This window comes from Pleurodeles waltl, chromosome 4_1, assembly GCF_031143425.1.
Source record: "Pleurodeles waltl isolate 20211129_DDA chromosome 4_1, aPleWal1.hap1.20221129, whole genome shotgun sequence".
Taxonomy (NCBI): Eukaryota; Metazoa; Chordata; class Amphibia; order Caudata; family Salamandridae; genus Pleurodeles; species Pleurodeles waltl.
The window spans coordinates 925495904-925511060 of NC_090442.1; positions in this window are offsets into that span (position 1 = coordinate 925495904).

A 15157-nucleotide genomic window follows, 5' to 3' on the forward strand; every position below is an offset into this window, starting at 1 on the left:
CTGGAACATCATGCCATTGTCCCGTTTGGTAGAATGTACTCTCTTACTGAACCTGAAAAGAAGATAGTCAAGGATTATCTGCAAGAAAATATACAGAGTGGTCTGATTGCACCATCTTCTTCCCCCGCTGGGGCTCCCCTCTTTTTTGTGCCTAAAAAGACGATGTATCTACGTCCCTTTATAGACTTTCATGGATTGAATAAGATTACCCCAAAAGACCAGAATCTGCTACCTCTAATAATAGATACTTTGGAAGCAGTCAGAGGGGCGCAGATATTTACTAAGTTAGACCTTAGGGGAGCCTACCATTTTCTAATAATACAGGAAGGTGATGAATGGAAGACTGCATTTCGTACACCCTTTGGTCATTACGAATATCGGGTAATGCCCTTTGGTTTAACCAATGCCCCTTCTGTTTCTCAGAGATTTATGGATTCAGTATTTTCCGACCTTTTAAATCAAACCGTAGATGATATCCTAATATATTTTACATATCCAGAACATCACACCATGCATGTACTTCAAGTTCAAGACAGACTCAGGCAACACCAACTCTTCTTTAAATCCGAAAAATGTGAATTTGATGATACTGAGGTACAATATTTAGGGTATCATATTAGTCAAGTCGGTATTTCCATGGATCCAGAAAAGGTTCAGGCCATCCTAGACTGACCGTCCCCCTCTTCTATCAAAGAAACCCAGTGTTTTTTAGGACTGGTCATCTTACATCACCAATTTATTGCAGATTTCGCTCAACAAAGCAGCCAAATCACACAAACTCTTAAAAAAGAGAATTTACAGAACGGTTTTGTCTGGACAGAAGTGTCTGCAATCGCATTCCAAAACCTAAAACGTGCTTTTACCCAAGCTCATATACTATGGCATCCTGATACCATCAAGCAATTTATTGTAGTGACTGATGCTTCAGAAAGAGCTATCGGTGGTGCATTGTTACAAAGACAGAATGACGATGGATTAGAACATCCGATTTTTTATGTGTTCCATGTGTTATCTGATTCTAAGTGCAACTACTCAGTTTTGGAACGAGAACTTCTAGCCTAAAAACAGCCTTTAATGAGAGGAGACAATTCCTTATGGGATCTAGGGAACCATTTGAAGTAAGAACAGACCATCATAATTTACAGTGTATATGAAACTTTCAATGTCAGAACAGTCGCCATGCCCGTTAGGCTTTCTTCTTTAGTCAATTTGACTTTTATATAACCTATATACCGGGTTCTCAAAAAATTCTGGCAGATGCCCAGTCACAATGCTATCCTGAAAGTATCAATCCTCCTCACAACACCTCATTGAAACAGATAAAATCATTGGACTAGTACAGTCTTTTCTTGATAAAGTTCAGTCTAAGTACTCAACCCTCCCTGAACTTGAAATGAATGATCTACATCCAGAATTACGCAAGGTTAAGGGGGATTACTACCATAAAGATGTGTTGTTCCTTCCTTCTATGACAGTTCAAAGGAAAGCACTACAAATGTGTCATGACTCCCCTGTGGCAGGCCATCGTGGTATCAAAGCCAAACAGGAACTACTCCTTCGTTCCTTCTGGTGGCCTACACTTAAGAAAGATACCCAGAGTTATTTGGTGTCTTGTCCCATCTGTGCTAAAACAAAAATACCCCATACCAAGCCTGCAGGACTGCTTCAACCTTTTCCCATTCCACCAGCCCCTTGGCATACCGTGTCAACCAATTTCATGTGTTCCTTACCTCCCTCAGCAGGGAATGTAGTTATAATGGTGACTGTGGACTCAATTTACTAAGATGGCTCATTTTACTGCACTAAAGAAACTACCAACATCCAAAGAATTAAATCAAATCTTTATACAAGAAATGTTTCGTCTTCATGGTCTCTCTCAAGTTGTTATTTCAGACAGTGGCCCTCAAAACATATCACGCTTTTGGAATTATTCAAGGTAGCCTTATCATCTGGATATCATCCTCAGACTAATGGGCAAACGGAACGCGTGAACCAAGGACTCGAACAATATTTACGCTGTCTCTGCAATACTACTCAGAGCAACTGGTCTACGTACTTACTCATTGCTGAGTTTTCATTTAATAACACAGTACATAGTGCCTCAAAAGTCACTCCTTTCTTCTGCTCATATGGTTTTCATCCCAAGTCCTTTCCTGCTATTATAAAAGAATCCTCTTCACTTCCTGCAATCACCACATTTTCTCGGAGGTAACATATTATACATTCTAACTTTCTGTCTACCAAACAACAGATGAACAGGATGGCCGATAAGAAACAATGTGATGCCCGATCTTATCAAGTCTGAGACACAGTCTGGCTTTCTTCCAGATTCTTACCCCTCTGTCTGTAACAAAACAAGTTCAAACCCGCTACTATGGACCTTTTCCAATTCTTCAAAAGATCAATCCGGTATCCTTCCGTCTTTGTTTCCCTCGAACGTAGAAAACACATCCTGTATTTCACGTCAGAGCAGGACCTACAAAAATCGAGACCATCCTGCAGTTCCAGTTGGCCCAAGCCATAATCGACGAGTAATCAGTGGCAAATGGTGGCATTCCATAGGTGTTCCCATAGGTGTTCCCACACTACACCCATGAATTTTGACGCATCTCCAACTTTACAAGAGCTTGTAAACCCAGGGATGCACCAAAATTTTACGCCTCCCAAAGGGGGGAGCAACACGGAGAAATATCTTTATTTCACCTCATTTGTGACTCTTTCTCTGTGTGCTGCATTCTGCAGTACACATAGAAAGAGGAAAAAGTCTCCCAGGATTGTTTTTATGTAGGAAGGTGTCCTTTCCTGCACAATAACAATCCTGCCTATATTGCAGACATGCTTGCACCATGGTGCAAGGGTGTCTCTGTTTTCACTAGGCTGCCAAAATGGTGCCAGTGCAGTGTGAAAGGACAGGAATGGACAATGTTGCTTAAATACTGTGCATTTCTGCCCTTTCTGTTTGATGCAGAGCAGGAGAGCAAGGTGACTTGCTGAGCTGCCCTGGGCCAAAAGTCCATAATTATGGCCCTGAGATTATTATTTGTTTCCTAGTGGTCAATTATCATGTCCTCCAAATAGTAGTTTGTGTGGCTCACTGCTAGGGCAGCTAGGGCAATTTATCATTTTGTTGCACAGGGGTGCATTAGGAAGGTGTTTTTTTTTGGGGGGGTTTGTTGGGCCACTTTTATTTTGTGAGCCAGGGAGCATGTAACGAAAACAATTGCAGTTTAAGATGTATACTATTTGTTATGTATTTGTTTATAGCTTTCCATTAGCATTTGACCATAAATAGGTTGCTGTTCATGTAGTAAATCTGAAACTTTACAAATACAGTTTATTTTATTTTTTTGGGATTCCTTGCTATTTTTAGTAGTAGTGTGCCCAATATATCACTAAGTTGAAAACCTTTACAACTTAACATTTACTATGATAACTTAGCTGCAGTACCCCCAAAGAGTAACCTGTGCCCACTAATATGTAATGCTGCCAAATTTAATAAAAATCCAGCTGTTGGTTTTTGCAACATGCGAAATACACAAACATCTCTGGAAAATGCATCAGAATTGAAGCCTGTTTTGAGACCCTCCTTTATTCTTTGCACCTCCTTGACCAAACACCATGAAACTTTTAGTCCTTCCAAAATGAAACAATGGCTGCAGGTCTGCAAAGTTTCATGTGCATTTGTCAAACCAATGCAGTGTTATAAAGGGAGAAAAAAAAACAAATCCTGATCTGTGGTCACCCTAACCATAACTAGAGAGTGACTACCACCACTTTGTATAGTGTGTGTGTGTGTGTGTTAGTAACATTAGTGGTCATGAGGCTAGATGTATACCAACATCCCATTCAGATTTATGTATAATTTACTGTCACAGGAATTCATCCAAAAAACAATATCTTTAATTGTACTTCTTTTACTACCCAAAAGAAACAGATGCAGTGTTATAAAGGGACAAAAAAAACTAAAATCCCTATATCTGCTATCTCTGGCCATCCTAACTATAAATGCCTACAGAGTGGATAACACCACTCTGAATAGTATCTGTGTGTGTGTGTGTGTGTGTGTGTATGATTTACTCTCACAGGAATTCATCTACAAAATGACATCATCTTTAAATATACTTCTTTTACTATCCAAAAGACCTTGTAAGACCAGTTTCATGCAAACAGATCACACTGGGAGAGCTGCATAATGAAGTAGGTACAGGTACTCATACTGCCAGCGATGTTCTCTTAGTTTTTTACACTTGAACCTCTCTGCTTTAAAACACCTCTATGATTGGCTGGAGTGCCCTTTAAGGGTAAATCATGAATGGGTGGTTTTAAGGGTAAACCGGAGTTCTCAGTTGTACAGTGTTTTGTTAAGCTAAACTATGCAGTCTATACAAAACTATTTGCAAGACAGTGCTCTTAACGGGGAACACACCCAAAATACCATACATTAACAATCTATGATTGTTAAAACGTAAGTGCACATTAACACACACGTCTTATAATATTCAACACTGTTATATGATCTTTGTGTTTTATTTCATATTCTCATAGCCATCTTCAGTATTATTGCTGTTCGTTCCACATGTGTGCACTTCATTGCAATTTAAATGCATTAAAGTGTAGACCATATTACAATCTTTATAAGTGTACATTGTTACCACATTCCATATGCCTGTCCGTTCTTTCATACTGTTCTACATGATCCATATTATTTATCCAGGCAATACTCTAGTTCCTGATCTGTATTTAGTCCATCCTCAACCGCCCTAAGGTGCATGATCCATATTGATTCTCTCCTTCTGAGATGCAGTTCCCTATTGCCACTTCAAGGGTACTTGGACACATGCTCAATCCCCAAAAATCTAAACTCCTTATGTACTTCTTGTGTACCACATATCATCAGGTGTTGCGCAAATGGATAACGTTTATCATTCTGTCTCAGTTCCCTCCAGTGTTCACTGATCCTTACTCTTAGGGGGTGAATTGTGCTTCAATGTATAGACGCTCACATTTATAATGTACACCACAAAAGTGGTACCACAATTTAAGTTAGTTTGAATTTGAAAACCATGACTCCTGGCTAATCCAAAGGCATTTTTTCTATGACATGCCCAACTACAGACCCCACATTGGCCACATTTAAAGAAACATTTATTATACTCAGATAGCCAATGGTCCCATATTCAATAAGTTGGGTAGCTAGGACTAAGCAAGCTTCTCAAGGATCTTCCGATAAGTAATGTCAGGTCTATCTGAGATACAGCCCTTTAACGTCAAATCCTGCAATAAGATATTCCAGTGATTTCTCATAACTCTTCATAATGTAAATGAAGTCCCAGTGTAATCCATCACTAATCTGATTTTGTCTTCGTCATTCCTATCCACTGTGGCAGTGTGGGACCTCAAAATATCTTGTCTAGAGGTTTGGATAGCCCTCTGTTGCGCTTTCTTTATGTCCTGTGCTTGGTAGCCCCTTCATTTAAAACGCTGACCCATGTCCTGTCTACATGTTTGAAATTCAACATCCTTACTGAAGTTCCGTCTGGCCCATATCATCGCACCAAAAAGTATTGCCTGAATTTGGTGCCGCGGGTGTGCACTCGATCCATGTAAAACAGAGTTACATGATGCTGGTTTTCGATATAGGCTACTTTGAACCCTATTCTCCTCAATAAACAGTTCAACATCCATACACTTTTTGTCCTTCAAACTATATTGATAAGTAAATCTGACATTGGCGTAATTTTCATTTGAATAGTTAGAAAACTAAACCATCTGATAAGTGGTACATGTCCATATCATGAAACAGTCATCTATATATCATCCCCAATATATTACATGTGCCTGCCATTGTGCCGCCCGGGCCCACAGATCCACCCCTCCTTAAGCCACCCCATAAAGAGATTTGCATAAGAAGGAGAAAATCTGGAACCCATTCCTACTCCCTGTTTTTGTCTGTACCATTGTTTATTGAACAGAAAAAAATGTTGATTCAGAATCAAGTCAACCATATCCAGCAACATTTTGGTATGCTCCCATAAGCTTGCTGATCTGTTGTTCAATGTGTAATGTAGTGCTCCCATACCAACTTCATACCTAATACGTGTGTATAATGCAATTACATTCAGTGTTACCATAATCATACCAGTTTCCCAATGCACATCAATCAATAAGCTCAAAATATGCTTGGTATCTTTGATATAGAACGGAAGATTAGCTACCAAGGACTGCAATAACACATCTTCAAATTCTGACAACCTCTCCGTGGGTCCCCTGATCCTAGAAACAATCATTCTCCCTGGAGGGAAAGGGAGATTTTTATGAATCTTGGGGAGAGTATAAAGGCAAGGCAACCTCGGGCGATCAACCGTCAGGTACACATATTCATCATCATCCAATAAACATTGCTGATGCCATATTTTCAATGAGTTGTTGATCTTGCTTGTCAAACTCATGATAGAATTATGCATCATCTTTTCATAACAATTCATGTCACTCAGTTGGGTGTGAATTTCATTCTCATAATCTTTATGGTTCATGACCACAATGTTACCCCCTTTAATTACAATACTATTGTCTTCTTGCAATGTCTTCAAAGCCTGCTGTTCCCCAGATCTTAAATTATTCCTAGGTTTCCTAACCTTACCACTGAACACATATCTGTCAAGATCTTTATAAACCACTTTGTAAAATACTTCAATATTATTGTCACTGGCCCCTCTGGGTATCCAACTCGATTAATTTTTTAGACCACTAGTTGCATACAAATCAGGTACTATATTGAGGTCACTTAGTACTTTTGAAATTGTTGTTGGATCATCCTCATAATCTGTGATGAATAACAAACCATGGTATCATGTACATCCTGGATAAATAAATCACTATATTCAGTCCTCTCTGCTGGTGTCCTTAAGCCTTGATTCTGCTGATAATTCAATTTGAAAAATCTCCTTAGCTTCAAACATCTAAAAAATTTGTAGAGATCAATTTTTGACCTACAAACATCACCTACGCTAGCTGGGCAAATACTCTACCCATGCCTTTGAAGCATGTTTTGCCTGTCATAGGATGAAAAATGTCTTAAATCTATATAAACTAGTCATGAAAAACATTTGTAAGGTGATGAAGTATTTCATTGTGAATATAGCTTTATTAGCAGTTAATATATTCAGAGGCCACTTTTGTTATCCATTCCTATGCAAAGTGTTTTGATACGCCTATAACTCAGTGACTTTTTACATTTATTTATTTATACAGAAGGATCACAGTACCTGAAATGATATGCAGGAAATGTTAAACCAGAAGGAATACATGAAATATTAACTATTCACTGCTCTTATCCACTGGAGATTAGTTGCAGACCTAAGGCTGGGCTTCTAAAGTCTATGGAGAATACAATACAAAAGTTCACATTGGAATTCCGTTTCTCCTTTATAGGTAAAGTCAGGCCAGGTTATGTGCAATAGTTTTACACTAGTGATATTAACAACAAAGGGTTTGCTGGAAAACAATAAGGTAACAGTCAGGAGACTGGTACGAAAGCTCTTAATTTTATACGCGTACCAACTAGCAGTGCAATAAACAGTAGTGTAGCAGCAGATCACAGGGTTCTAAAATTGGGAGGGCTTGTCGAACAGAGCTTGGTTAACCATACACATTACCTTAGGCATCACAGAGCCTGCAAAGGGGAGCAAATGCAGATTACGGGTCAAACTATCTGTCACCAAGCACTGGATGGACTTTCACATTTTGTACCACTTAAAGATGATAAAGATTAAAGCAGCCCCTAGATGTGCTGGTCTCTAAGGATCAAATGAGGGTGTCTGAAGGCTGGATGGTGTTCTCTGAAGGGCACCTGGCTGTGTTTGTGGGTTGCAGAGTTTTTTTTTAAAGCTCATATATATGTGTAATAAATATTATTGAGTATTAATGTTTTCTATATAAGATACAAGTCATAAATATTAAATTAATAATGTTATTGCAGTTAAAACAAGTTTAAAATGTGGCTTAGAAGTGTGTTTAGTAGCATGATTTATTTACGCCACATTTTGGTGTAAAACTTGATAAAATGGATTTTGATATCATCTCTGCTATCACTCCTTCATTCACCTCCTCCCAGCAAGTTCCCCTGCATGTCTTTTCTCCCCACAGCACTGCAGAACAAATACAAGGTGCTGTAATTTTCCTACAGTGCTCTGAATGAACTTTTGGGTTTTCCTAACTGTAACATATTCCCATTCTCTTTTGCTGTGCTTCCGTGGCTCAGTTGTATTAATTTCTGAATACTTTTTATTTAATGTTGCACATTTCTGGGTCACAGTGATGTGGGAAATAGGATGCTTTCTTTAAAAATGGGATAATGCTGATATATAATGTTGTTGGTGTGGATTTCTTCAATGTGTCATATAATTGCTACATCGGATCACACCATGCTGAATCTGGGGTTACCTAATTTTCTATGTAAGATTCTGTTAGAAACGGGGTCTTTGGTTGGCAGTCAGGTTACCACCTGTCCAAGCAAGGACCCTCAATCTAGTCAGGGTAAACCCCCGCCGCCCCCTTGGTAGCTTGGCACAAGCAGGCAGGCTTAACTTCAGAGTGCTAGGTGTAAAGTATTTGTACCAACACACACAGTAATTCAATGAAAACAGTACAAAATGACACAACACAGGTTTAGAAAAATAGGAATATTTTATCTAAATAAAACAAGACCAAAACTACAAATATCCACCATACACAAGTCAAGTTATTAATTAAAATGCAAAAAGAGTCTTCATTTTCTTTTACACACAACGCAACTGCTGTTAGCGTGAAAATGTTCCTGGGTCTCGTTAAAATAACACGCACAGGTGAGTGTGTCAAAAAAGGTCAGCGGTGTGTCGATTTCTCACCCGCAAGGGAAGTTGTGCGTCGTTTCTCCTTCTCCGGTCCGATCGGCGTGTGTCATTTCTTTCCCCGCAGGATAGAGATGCGTCAATCCAGACAAAACACCTCAGGTCCGGGCAGACTTGCCTTGTTTTTCCGCACCCAGCGATGTTGCATCGTTCCAGCCTTCTGTCAGCGATGTTGAGTGTCGCTTCTCCAGCCACGTGCGTCGATTTCCCTGCTGCGCTGCAAGCGCTGCATCGATTTCAGTTGTGGAGCCGGCGGCGCGTCGTTTCTTTAGCCGATCTTGGAGGTTGCGTTGGAAATTTCCCCGCACGGCGATCTGTGCGTGTATTTCCAACCTTGGTCCACCAGCTTCACCTGTCAAGGCCCCAGGAACTGGATAGGGCACCACTTGGCAGGGCAGGAGTCTCAGCACAGAGTCCAGGTACTGGCAGAGAAAAGTCTTTGCTGTCCCTGAGACTTCAACAAAAGGAGCCAAGCTCAGTTTGAAGCCCTTGGAGAGTTATTCACAAGCAGGAAGGCACACAAAGTCCAGTCTTTGTCCTCTTGCACAGGCAGAAGCAGCAACTGCAGGATAGCTCCACAAAGCACAGTCACAAGCAGGGCACCTCTTCTTCCTCAGCTCTTCAGCTCTTCTCCAGGCAGAGGTCCCTCTTGGTTTCCAGAAGTGATCTAACGTCTGTGGTTTTGGGTGCCCTTCTTATACCCATTTTGCCCTTTGAAGTAGGCTTACTTCAAAGAAAAATCTCTCTTGTTTGTCAATCCTGCCTTGCCCAGGCCAGCCCCCAGACACTCACCAGGGAGTTGGAGACTGCATTGTGTGAGGGCAGGCACAGCCCATTCAGGTGTGAGTGACCACTCCTTACCTCCCTCCTAGCACAGATGGGTCATCGGGATATGCAGGCTACACCCCAGCCCTCTTTTTGTCACTGTCTAGAGAGATGTGCAACCAGCCAACTGTCAAACTGACCCAGACAGGGAATCCACAAACAGGCAGAGTCACAGAATGGTTTAAGCAAGAAAATGCTCACTTTCTAAACGTGGCATTTTCAAACACCCAATCTTAAAATCAACTTTACTAAAAGATATATTTTTAAATTGTGAGCTCAGAGACCCCAAACTCCCCGTTTATCCGCTCCCAAAGGATCATCATATTTAAAGGTAGCCCTCGTGTTAACCTATGAGAGGGATAGGCCTTGCAACAGTGAAAAACAAATGTAGTAGTATTTCACTGTTAGGACATATAAAACACATTAGTATATGTCCTACCTTAAACATACACTGCACCCTGCCCATGGGGCTACCTAGGGCCTAACTTAGGGGTGCCTTACATGTAAGAAAAGGGAAGGTTCAGGTCTGCCAAGTGGCTACACTTGGCAAGTCGAATTGGCAGTTTAACACTGCACACACAGACACTGCAGTGGCAGGTCTGGGCCATGTTTACAGAGCTACTAATGTGGGTGGCACAACCAGTGCTGCAGCCCACTAGTAGCATTTGATTTACAGGCCCTGGGCACCTGTAGTGCACTGTACTAGAGACTTACCAGTAAATCAAATATGTCAATCATGGAAGAACCAATTACATACACATTTTGTATTTGAGCACTTGCACTTTAGCACTGAACAGCAGTGGTAAAATGCCCAGAGTAACAAAAACAGCAAAAACACATCAACAACCTGGGAAATAGAGGCAAAAAGTTAAGGGAGACCACGCCAAGGATGAAAAGTCTAACAGATTCATATATAAAAACCCTTTAATATGGGGGTGAGCCTGCTGATTTAGGATACTTTCACGTATTACTAGAGATGCTGCCTGACCCTTTCTAGATTTTGCTGCTCACTTGAGACTTAAAATTATTTCAGATTTTTACTGCTCTATCCAGCTCTGCATTTAATTCTTTATGGAAATCATTTATTTTGTACAGACTGACCTTGACATATCTATAATAAAACTGTTTAACATTTCCTCAGATCTAAAACTTAATTATTGAGTGATCTTAATTACATATTTATGAGACTGTGCTAAACTGATGTTCGGTAAGATGTCCTTTTATGCAAGATCAGCCCAAAGTGTAAATTTCTGAGAAAAAATGTGAGTTGTGATTTACTATTATTGGGGTACAGTTCTGATTATTGAGGTTCGGGATCCACTTTGACACAGTTGACTGCTGAGATTTGACTCTAAAGGTATACCAGGGGTCTTTGGAAGTACCTAAGGGCATACAGGAGTTCTCCATGGATGGACTGGGGAGACTCAAGACAGTTTTAGTTTTGCTTAAATGTCAAATGATGTAGTCTCAAGGTAGGTCGATGGACAGTTAGGTGTGTCTGAAAACCCAATGGAGCTGTCTAAGGGGCAGTCTGACAGCCTCTGATGTTCTCTAAGGAGGAGTTCCTGGTTTCTAAATTAGTTTTTGAGATGTCTTCTAGGAGGGTAAGGTTATCTAGTGGTTGCAGACAGTCTCTGAAGCCCTACTGGGAATGTCTGCAGCCAGGTAGTGAGTCTCCAAAGGACCCTTGCAATCTAATGTCTAGATAAATGTGTTTAAATGTAGATAAATGGCTGTCTGGCAGAGGGCTGACAGGGATATGTATCAACTGGATTGTCAGAATACTGTTAGAGGTTCCCAGAGAGCCAGCTGGCAGTATCTTGATATATGCTGAGAGTTTCTGAGATATATCTGGTGGTACCGGCTAACTGAGGAGAGTTGAATGTTGATTGAGCACTGACTAATGTATTTGATGACCAAATAGGGGTATCTGAGGGTTTACTGAGCCGTAAAGTCTCTGAGGACATTTTGTGGATCTCTTCAGTTGCACCAGAGTATCTGGCAGTGGGACAGGGGTGTTGCACAGATTGAAAGGGTATCTGAAGCAAGACAAAGGGTCATTGGAGCAAGATCGATGGATCACTGAATATCCTGTGGGAGAATCACAACATATGCCAAGAGAGCCTAATTCTAAATCCCATCACATGTTGTAAGGACAGCTTGATGTAAGTGAGAGACAGGTAAGGGCCTCTGTCAAATGACAGTTATTGAGAAAAGTGACTGAGAGCCATTTGGAGGTGGGACTGATGCAGGGCCATTACAAAGAGGCAGTGATTTCTTCCCAGGCCTTGTGCCGCTTAAGGTCTCAGATTCATGATTAATTTTTAGATGCAGATTACAATGTATCTTCAACCTGGGTTTGCAGTTTCACTTTCAACTCAAAATTCCTTTCTGCAAGCCATATTGCTTGAAAGTCACATAGCTACTCCACAGATGTATGTTTGTGATTTTACATTATGTACATAGTCCCCTTGATGTATTTGATAATATATCATTTGGTCTTCCAGGAGAGTGTTATTTCAATAAGGTCACAGAGACGGCATCTTTGAATTAGTGGTGCGTTTCAATTTATATTTTGTGTATGTAATTTAAAACATAAGCATGCCACCTCTTTACTTATTATTGTCATAGTTTCATTACAAATTGTCTCTTTTTTTATTGACTTTCTGTGTGCTTTTCTCCCTTTGAAACATCCTTCACTCCAGGGCAAGTTAATGGGTAAATGAAATAACCCCACCTAATAATTTTATTTTCTAAATCTCTGTTTTACAAACTTACTGTACTACAGTGTATTTTGAATTTTTAACATATTTAATTATTCACACACTACTTCCACTATTTACCCCTACTACCACATTTTTGCATTTACACCTCATAATCTAAATTTCTAGAACACTAGATCTACATCTGTTCATCCACTTTCACGCTATGTGTGCTTCAAGTACCACACTCCACTCTATGCTACTCTATGGCTCTCCACTCCATGCCATTCCACTCTACGCTAGTACACTCTACACAACTCCACTCTAAATCACTTGATTATATGCCTGTGCACCCTACGCTAACCCAACAGTACACTAATACACTGTGCACCACTAAATTCTATGTCACTACACTCTAAACCACTTGACTGTATGCTATTACACTCTACGCCACTACATTGTACAACACCAGTACACTGTACTTTCCTCTGCTATATCCTACTCCACTCTATGTTATTCCATTTTACGCAACTCCACTCCACAACACTACACAGTACACTATGCCACACCACTCTACACCACTCCAGTGTATACCACTACTCTGTAAGCTATTCAACTGCACACCACTCCACTTAAGCCACTCCAATTAAGCCTCATCAGACTAAGCCACTCCACTCTAAGACACTCCACTGTATGGTATTTCAGATTGCAACACTCCACTGTAGGAGGCTGGACTGGCTTGTAGTGAGTACCTGGGGTACTTGCACCTTGCACCAGGCCCAGTTATCCCTTATTAGTGTATAGGGTGTCTAGCAGCATAGACTGATAGATAATGGTAGCTTAGCAGAGCAGCTTAGGCTGAACTAGGAGACGAGTGAAGCTCCTACAGTACCACTTAGTGTCATATGTACAATATCATAAGAAAACACAATACACAGATATACTAAAAATAAAGGTACTTTATTTTTATGACAATATGCCAAAGTATCTCAGAGTGTACCCTCAGTATGAGGATAGCAAATATACACAAGATATATGTACACAATACCAAAATATGCAGTAATAATATTAGAAAACAGTGCAAACAATGTATAGTTACAATAGGATGCAATGGAGACACATAGGGATAGGGGCAACACAAACCATATACTCCAAAAGTGGAATGCGAACCACGAATGGACCCCAAACCTATATGACCTTGTAGAGGGTCGCTGGGACTATTAGAAAATAGTAAGGGTTAGAAAAATAGCCCACCCCAAGACCCTGAAAAGTGAGTGCAAAGTGCACTAAAGTTCCCCAAAGGACATAGAAGTCGTGATAGGGGAATTCTGCAGGAAAGACACAAACCAATAATGCAACAACGATGAATTTTCAGTTGAGGGTACCTGTGAAACAACGGGACCAAGTCCAAAAGTCACAAGCAAGTCGGAGATGGGCGGATGCCCAGGAAATGCCAGCTGTGGGTGCAAAGATGCTGCTACTGGACAGTAGAAGTGTAGGTTTCTGCAAGAACAACAAGGGCTAGAGTCTTTCCCTTTGGAGGACGGATCCCTCACGCCATGGAGAGTTGTGCAGAAGTGTTTTCCCGCCGAAAGACCGCCAACAAGCCTTGCTAGCTGCAAATCATGCGGTTAGGGTTTTTGGATGCTGCTGTGGACCAGGAGGGACCAGGATGTCGCCAATTGTGTCAGGGGACAGAGGGGGCGTCGAGCAAGACAAGGAGCCCTCTCAGCAGCAGGCAGCACCCGCAGAAGTGCCAAAAACAGGCACTACGAGGATGCGTGACACAGTGCTCACCCGAAGTTGCACAAAGGAGTCCCACGTCGCCGGAGAACAACTTAGGAGGTCGTGCAATGCAGGTTAGAGTGCCGTGGACCCAGGCTGGACTGTGCACAAAGGATTTCCACCGGAAGTGCACGGAGGCCGGAGTAGCTGCCAAAGTTGCGGTTCCCAGCAATGCAGTCTGGCGTGGGGAGGCAAGGACTTACCTCCACCAAACTTGGACTGAAGAGTCACTGGACTGTGGGAGTCACTTGGACAGAGTTGCTGGATTCAAGGGACCTCGCTCGTCGTGCTGAGAGGAGACCCAGGGTACCGGTGATGCAGTTCTTTGGTGCCTGCGGTTGCAGGGGGACGATTCCGTCGACCCATGGGAGATTTCTTCGGAGCTTCTAGTGCAGAGAGGAGGCAGACTACCCCCACAGCATGCACCACCAAGAAAGCAGTTGAGAAGGCGGCAGGATCAGCGTTACAGAGTTGCAGTAGTCGTCTTTGCTACTTTGTTGCAGTTTTGCAGGCTTCCAGCGCGGTCAGCAGTCGATTCCTTGGCAGAAGGTGAAGAGAGAGATGCAGAGGAACTCGGATGAGCTCTTGCATTCGTTATCTAAGGAATCCCAAGAGACAGAGACCCTAAATAGCCAGAAAAGAGGGTTTGGCTACCTAGGAGAGAGGATAGGCTAGCAACACCTGAAGGAGCCTATCAGAAGGAGTCTCTGACGTCACCTGATGGCACTGGCCACTCAGAGCAGTCCAGTGTGCCAGCGGCACCTCTGTTTCTAAGATGGCAGAGGTCTGGAGCACACTGGAGGAGCTCTGGGCACCTCCCAGGGGAGGTACAGGTCAGGGGAGTGGTCACTCCCCTTCCCTTTGTCCAGTTTCGCACCAGAGCAGGGCTAAGGGGTCCCTGAACCGGTGTAGACTGGCTTATGCAGAAATGGGCACCATGTGTGCCCATGAAAGCAT